This window comes from Nyctereutes procyonoides, unplaced genomic scaffold (assembly GCF_905146905.1).
Source record: "Nyctereutes procyonoides isolate TBG_1078 unplaced genomic scaffold, NYPRO_anot_genome, whole genome shotgun sequence".
Taxonomy (NCBI): domain Eukaryota; kingdom Metazoa; phylum Chordata; class Mammalia; order Carnivora; family Canidae; genus Nyctereutes; species Nyctereutes procyonoides.
The window spans coordinates 45,944,585-45,953,448 of record NW_026575133.1 but is presented as its reverse complement, the minus strand read 5'-3'; positions in this window follow the sequence as shown (position 1 = coordinate 45,953,448).

Here is an 8,864-nt window from a genome sequence, read left to right as displayed (position 1 = left end):
TTCAAATATGATATACTCAAGCAGACTGTAAACGCTTCAAAAGCAGCAAGCATATCTTAAATAATGACCACCCATCACCGATAGATCATGGCAAAATGCTAGCAACATTGTAGGAAGTTAGTAGCTATGCCTTAATAGTTTGCCTATCAAGTTATGCTTAATAATTTCTTATCTATTTTATTTTGAAACAATTGAAACAATCTCACACTTACGGAAAATTGTTGGATACTGTAGAAATAACTCTCCTTTTCTTAACAATTCTTTTACTTTTTGAAAGTAAGTTGCCACCAGGATACCCAACCCAATCATCCCTAAATGCTTACTGTCATATTCTACAAATAAGAACATTCTTCCTTATAGTCACAATACTACCACCAAAACCCAGGAAATTAGAACAGATATATCATTGCCATCTAATTTTCAGTCTTCCAGTCAAGTTTTCCAATTAAACTAATAAAGACAAACAAAAATATAGAAAAACAAACAACAAAGAAACCAACGAGACCTAGTTCAGAATCACACATTGCAATTAGTTGACATATCTCTCCAATCTCCTTCAGTTTGGAATTATTTCCCAGTCTTTGCTGATTTGCAAAACCTTGACATTTTTGATGTTTTCTCACAATTAGATATCCATTCCATCAGTAATATTGTAGAAATGATGCTGGTTTCTTCACATCAGATTATATTAGTAATTTAGATTTGTCTCATTCCTGTTAGTATTTGCTTTGGTCACATTAATAAAGTAGTAATTGGTTGTGAGAACATGTTCAAATGGACATAAAATTGTTTTGGAAAAAAAATTGGACAGTTAAAATTTCTCTAAGCAAATATGTGTATGTTCACATAAAGCACTTTAATTTAGGTAGTATCTTACCTCAAAATGATACCAAAGACATTTTGCATATATTAGAATAGCAATGAAGAAGACTGTTTCCTGTATACCCCATTCATCATCGCTACCTGAGATTTCTTCATGAAATAATGGAGAGGTTTTGCTGCCAATAGTGGTGATGATGATAGCAGTAGGGATAAAGGGGGTAGGAGGAATTGGAGTGTGCATGGAATAAAAGATCTCTAGATCCACTCCAATATGCCCTTCAAAATGTTTACTGCTTATGTTTGAAATGCAGCCAGTCTCTGTGCCCCTAAGTTGGGTCCTCTGGGCCCTCTTGGAAGCTGCTTTCTCTCCTCCAACATCAGCCTTTCAATTCTGTCTGCTGTGGCAAGAAGAGGGAAGAAAGGAAGATATTACACAGTTTAACTTGTGTGTATTTATTATTATGCTTAAAATTAATGTTGATTGCTCTATCAAATTATATTAAATAATAAATATATACTATATGAAATATATATTACAGTAGATATTAATATATATCAAATTATATTAATTCCTATCAAATAATGATCACATTTCATAACAGAAGGAAACAGACTAATAAAATTATATTCCCGTCTTGTACTTGACACCATAATAAATCTAAATGGATTAAAGATTTACATATGAAAGTGAAATCACCAGTTTACAAGAGAAGTATAAATGGATATAAGCATGGGGAAGTTCCCACTAAGTGTGACAGGCACAAGAAAAAGATCAATACATCTGACTACATAAAAATTAAAATTTCTTTGTGATGAAATGCATTATCAGTAATTAAAGGACAATATAAGAAAATGTTTGCCTTGTGTTTGAAAAACAAAAATCTAGCAACCTTATTATGTAGATATATTTTCAGAAACCAATTTGTAAAAAAAATTAACTCAAATTGGAAAGAAAAATGGCCTAAAAATATAAATATGCAATCCCCAGAAGAAAACACAAGTAGTTCATAAACGCGGGCAAAATCTCAGACTCACCAGTAATTAAATATAAAATTTAAGGAATAAAATACTAATCTTAGCCCTCATGTTGTCAGTGATGAATAAAGAAGAATATCCTAGGATGGGTAAAGGTATATATTTTCTAATTTGTCTCTAAACGTGTGTTACCTACATATATTGCTTTAAAAATAATTCAAAATTGTAGAACATTTAATTGGTTGTGAATTGTATGAGTTTTTGTAGGAAACAGAAATAAAAAATTAACTCCTTTGACATTAAAAAGTGGTGTTTGTTTCCATCTACATAACCTGTTCATCCATATTAAGAAAAATAGCTGGTTGAACACAATAGCAAGAACTGTACATTTGCCAGTGATGATTGGTTATATATATATATATATATAGCTACATGATAATGGCTATGAAGTGATTAATAATCATGCCTAGGAAATGATGTTCTGCTTAACATGTACTCAGGGAGTATTGTAGTGGTAAAAAAATTAAATACAAATTCCCCTGTTTCTTTGTATTTATTCCAGTGCCAGAATCGTCTGATGACCATGACTTTACAGTGCATTTTAGATCCCCTTCAGTAGTCATATTTTCCAGAAGATGTTTGCCCATAATCCGCTATTTACATTTCCAGATCAACTTCAACATCATTTGATCATAATCTTGAAAAAAAGATTTTTTTCAGAATTGAATTAAATTTATATATTAATTCAAAGAAAATTGACATCCTCAGAAAACAATTGCCCATATCTCAGGTCTTATTTGAGCTTCAAAAAATTTGTGTACAATTTTATTCATAAAAATATTACATATTTCTTGCTATCCTTAGATATTTTAGTTTTGTTTCTATTATAACTGATTACTATCAAATGGAATAAAAAGATTTTGTAAATTAGTTTTTAAATGGCTTTGTGCAAAAAGCCCTCCATCCACCCAGTTGGTTACCCTGAGGTATAGATATACAATAAAAAAATCGAATATTGACAATTTAGCCTGCTTTTTCTCATGATTACACCTCATTTTTGGTTGTTTTCTTCTAATGTCTAAGCAGGCTCTCAAAGAATAATGCTAGATAGCGATGGTAATGGTGAGATTCATGTCTTATTCTTTATTTTAATGAAAATTCACCCACTGTGATGCAGGTCACGGTTTAGTTTTATTATTCCCATCCTATGAAGAAAATATACATGATCATTTCAAAAATTTTTTTCAACAGGAATGCTATGAAATCTTATCAAATGTCTTTTATATCGATTGTGTGAGTCACATGTCTTTATTTAACCTATTAACATGACTAGCTATATACGTAGTTAAGTAGCTTTCCTGATATTAAAACCCTTTTAATGAATTTTACATAATCATGTTTTATGTTTTTTAATGTAACACTGCATTGTAGTTGCTATAAATGTTGATCATAGAATATATGTTCTTTGCATTGTCTCATTTCTTTGGCACAGTTTCAATGCCCAGGACATTGCACAAAATTCTTACATGATCGTTTTATGAAATTATTGAGACACAGAAAACTTACCCTGATGAGACCTTAGATTGGCAGTAACATCTTGTTCTATCAGCAAGTTCCTATAAGTCTTGGCCCATTCTTTTACTCTTTGACCATACATTTCAGATGGAGTCTCCATGATACAAATTAATGATCTATTTAGGATAATGAGAGAACTCCTGGATTGAGATGTACTATTTGGTTTATACTGATATGTTCCTTCCAAATTATCCTGGTAGCTTCCAGCAATAAATTTAAAGGATAACACATTAGTGCCAGTACTCAATATTGGCATAGAAAAATATTTTTATAAACTACTCTGAACGATGAAGAAAAGAAAGTTGGCTACCAACCAAGGCATTGTGTTCCAGAGCTGGAATGTGATTCTGTAATATTTCCATTGTGGTTTTCACTTCTGAGTAATTTGTATAATTTGGAGAGCAGGTCATAAAACTCTATGTGGGGATAGGTTATCCAAGGTAACTTCTCTGTCAAAGGAGAAACAACATTAGTAATTGTAGACTCATAAGAGATTATGTGTTACCAGTCATTTAAGCTAATAAGGAAAATGGAAGATTGTTTCACTTTTATGTACATGTGAATTACATATATGTGCATATGTATATATGTGGATATATCACATATATGTATAATAATATGATATATTATTTATTGGTTACAAAGACACTTTATATACCTAGGCTTAAAATACTCAACTATTAATGTGATATTAGTGAAGAACAAAGAAAAACGCAGCCTCATCTAAAAGCTTGTTTTAATAGAAACATTAACTATTTATATTTTGATACTGTTGTGGAAAAGCCTTACCTGCAAAAGACTGAGCAGAGTTTGAAAGAGGAGATGAGGTTTGAATTAAAGAAATTCATAATTGTATCAATCCAGGACTGTCATTTGTTACCCTAGCTTCTCAGGAACCAACAGTTTGTTATTGGATGCGAGGTGTTCTTATTTAAATATAAACATGAGTCTTAGCTGTAATCTGAAAGTTGAGCTGTGGTTAAAATGTGGGTTGAAAACTGTAAACAAGTTGGGTGAAAATAAATGAGGGCTTCTGACAAAGCTGTTTTAGGCATAACTGTAAAGCTGGGCAACTTTGTGTGTGTTCAGTGTTTTTCTCCTCCTGTGCCCTCTCACCATTCACTGGCATCACCATCTGTACTTCAGGTACTTAAATTCACCCCCGAAGCCCTTATTGCTTTATCAAAACCTCCTTCCAGTTTCTTCATTTGGAAGGTGAATGGGATTCCATGTTAATGAAGCTACATCCTACGCAGGCGAATCTGAGCCAGATAACACTTTAAGGTAATATTAATCATGTTCACACTGCAGCAAACCTAGTGCTACCTCTGCAAAGTAAATACATTAATTTCTTATGAAATAACAACAACAAAAAGATGCTCTTGCATTTTAATAGAATTTAAAACTATAAATTAGAAAGCTGTAACTCAAGAGGCTCTTGGGTGGCTCAGCAGGTTAAGTAACCAACTCTTGGTTTCAGTCAGGTCATGATCTCAGGGTCGTGAGATGGAGCTTTGCATCAGGCTCCATGCTGGGCATGGAGACTGCTTAAGAGTCTCTCTCTCCCTCTTGCTCTTCCCCTCTGTTCTCTCTCTCTCTCTTTAAAAAGAAAAAAAAATAATTGTAACTGAAGTGGAGGAAATAGAGGGTTAACCCAGGATGTTAACCCGGGCTTGGTTCTAATAAGGAGGGGTAGGAAGTGTTTAGGGCAGAGTCAGGAATCAGATTCTTGTAGAATTCTTCAAATCCCTTCACATGTTGGTAACTTCATCAACCCATTTTCAAAAAGTTGGATCTATAATTTTATTTTCTTTTGTTTTCATAAGTGTGATAAATATTCAGATTCCTCAAGAACAAAACAATAATCATAACTCAAGCTACCCCTTCAAAATTGATAGGAATTTTTTCTATCTTGTGGAACCAACATTGTGTGGCAAGTGGCTAACATTTCAACTATCCTGATAACAAATGACCATTCAGGGCAAGAATGAGAAGCCCAATACATTTCTGTTGCTTTATTTCACAGGGAGAGAGAAACAAATATTTTATATCAGTTTTTTTCATATTTTAATGAAGGAACAATTACATTTTTCTACCATCTTGATAATTTTATCATTCTTGGGAAAATTGAGAGACATAACAAAAGCTGATGTCTTGAAATTATATAATCAAGATGTTCCAGCTAAAAAAAGAACAATACACAATCTTTTGCCCTTCCATAAAGTGGAATCAAATGTTCCTACAACTAGAGAGTATCAGAAACTCTTAAATACAAAATGTGGAATGAAAAAAAAAATTTAAAAAAATGTGGAATGAGGAAGTGAGTTGCTATAAAGAGAGTGGCCTCAAAGTGGTATAGAGAGGAGGGCATGCTAAGAAGCATAGGCCACTTAAAAAGGGACCATGAGAATAGTTTAGAAAGTCCCCTTAAAACTAACTTAGGAAGAATTGACCAGCCATCCAGCTGAATGATTGGAAGAAAGAGTCAAGATGATGATGAAAATGAAAATATTATAAAGTTTAGAAAATCAAATTAAAAATCCCAATTATTTCCAAATATACTTATTGCCCAAATTATACATTATACATACACTGATATTTGGGGTCAGACAACTAGTAAGTTCAATGCTTCATTTCAAACTACAACATATTTCTCTCCATTCTCAGTCTATCTTCCAACTCGTTCTATTTTCATCTTTCTTCAATCATCCTGATATTTATCTGCCTTGTCATTCCAAATGAATGCACGCTACAGTCATCTCTGATTGGCTCAAGAATAGTGAGAAGGGAGGAAGTCAATCCAGTTTGGGATCTCTGACTAAAATGTCATTTTCATGGCATTCTTCATTTGAGAGCTTTTAGGAAGTGCAATTCTCAGCATAATGCCAACTGGTTGATCTCTGGTCCATGGAATTCTTCAGGAATGAGATTTGGAAATTCAGGAATACAGCCACATGGCTCGTGTTCCCTTAAGACCATAATGAAAGAACAATTTGATTTTGGGGTAAGAGAAACCAAAAATAAACTTTCCTACATTCCTATTACTAAGTGTTAATTATTACATTTGGGGGGATATGACTGTTATCACAATAGTGAACTTGCAAGAGGAGAGTGTGAGAAGAAACAGGAGCTGCTCTAAATAAGTAGGCAGAGGATGTTTATGTAGGATATTCTAGCCAAAGGCAAATAGAAGTTTCTCAAAATGTTAAATATGTGCTCAAAACCATAAGAAGGCTGAGAAAGTATTTCCAAATGGAGACTGTGGGAGAGAAGGGTGCTGGACAGAATAGGGGAATAGAGCTAATTTTTTTTCATTTTTCTTTTGTTTATCTCATTTCATTGAGATTGGGTTACATTTGAGATTTCCTCCCTGTAATGCATGTGCAAGGGAAATTTTCCTCAAATAATCCGTATGTTTTGGATATGATATTCTCAGAACTAAATAGGTTCTTAGGTCCTTGCTGGGTGGGAAGCTGTGCTTCAGATTGCAAGGACACTGAAAGGATTCATCCCACTGAGATAGAATTGATGATTTATCAAGAGACAGGGTTCACTTTCCTCTCCACTTTCTCCTCCACATTGTGAAATCAAACTAGGATTATGGTAAGACTTTTTTTTTTCTCTCTCTCCTCAATGCAAATGTCAGCAGACAGTGTCAAAAAAAACTAATTTCTATATGTGGCCAGCCAGCATAGTTAACCCAGTGGGTTTAGAAGACAGACAGACTTGGAGAATCCTACCTCCATTCTTTATCAGCTGTGGGACTTTGGACAAAGAACTCTACATCTTGGTGCCACAGCATCTCATCTATAGAATGAGAAGAGTAACGATGCTTATCTCCTGTGGCTGTGGTGAGCATTAAGTAAAATGACTTGGAGACAAGTGTTAGACACTGAACTGGTATATCCTAAGTGATCAATAAATGGGAGTTATCATTATTGTTGTTATTATCATTATAATTATGGAATTTGTGTGACTTTAATTATTAAAGGGAGAAATGAACAGTATTTTCCCACATCCCAATTCCTTATTATATTATAGCTTACTTTTTTCCAAGGAACTCAGAATGTTGCATCAATAGAACTTTCTTAATTCTAAGTAGTTTTTATTTAATTGTGAAATATGAACTTTTTGCAGAGGAATATAATTAAAGTTCACTTTATAAGCATACTTTTTTTATTCAAGGTTTAATAAAAATCTTCCGGGTATTATAAATCTCTAGTTCCAATTTGCAAAAACCGATCAAAAAGCAATTATCATAAAAAGCCAGTCAACAATATGAACTAACATTAATTATCTTTTACCCAATTATAAGTGGGTGATAGATGATTTAATATAAAAATCTTATACTTCTTTTTATCATTTTGTTATCATTCTTTTTATCATTCTGTTATCATTCAGTGACAACCAAATTTAGAGTGTCAGTTCTGTATAATCATTATTTTTTTAATTCATAATTTTTAAAGATCTAAAGCCTGTTCAGGAGATTGATAAATGTATGCCAACATTTGTATGTATATATTTTTATATTATATATTAAATATCATGTTTTTTCTAATGTATAAAATAACTTAAAAAGAATCTTTATATTTCTATATGGTTCCTTTACAGTGACAGCTATGGCTCAGTTATTTTTAATATATCATCTCTGGGTTGTTATAATCTTTCCAATATTTTTACCTTTGGGATTTTCGTTAAGAGCTTCAAAACAACTGAGATGTGTATCTCATTTTTTTTTCTTGTCTATGATATAGAAGAAACACACAAATGTTCATTAAAGGAATAAATAAGTGACTGAGGGATTAGCAAATGAAAAAAAGAATATTCTCTTCTAGTGCTCTAAGTCTGTTTATGTCTTAAAATTATTGACTTCCTGCCTCTTTCTTGCCCACAGTGGCCCAAGAGACATAAAGAAATATCCATACTCAAGAAGAAATAAATGAAGTAATTCTTGAATTTCTAATTAATTTTAATTTTTTTACAATCTACTCAGTTCATCAATGGCAGTGCTTATCAGAAGGTAACCATTCACTGAGACAACATTTGCCATCTGTCATAGCACCCCCCACCTCTTGCTCTCCTCAGGTTAGGCTGTTTCCTTGCTTTGCTGCATCTCCCTCAAGGGGATGCTATCTGGTTCAGCACTGCTTTATCATTTTGCAACACCCAGTGCTTTTCCTAACCTATCTTGAATGATTCAAAATCTATATGTGCAAACCCAAAGTCACACATCAGGGAGGTATATGACTTCATTATTTAAAAGTTAAGTAGATGTTAATTCAATTTACCATTACATGATGGCAGTATGTATGGGGATGCAGGGTGGATTAAAATATAGCCAACATTTCTCAGGATATTTTTCATCTTTTTTTTTTTAAAGAGGGGCGATGCAGGGAGGGGCAGAGGAAGAGAAAATCGTAAGCAGACTCTATGCTGAGTGAGTCTGGAGCCCGGCTTGGAGCTCAGTCTCATAACCCTAAGATCATGACCTG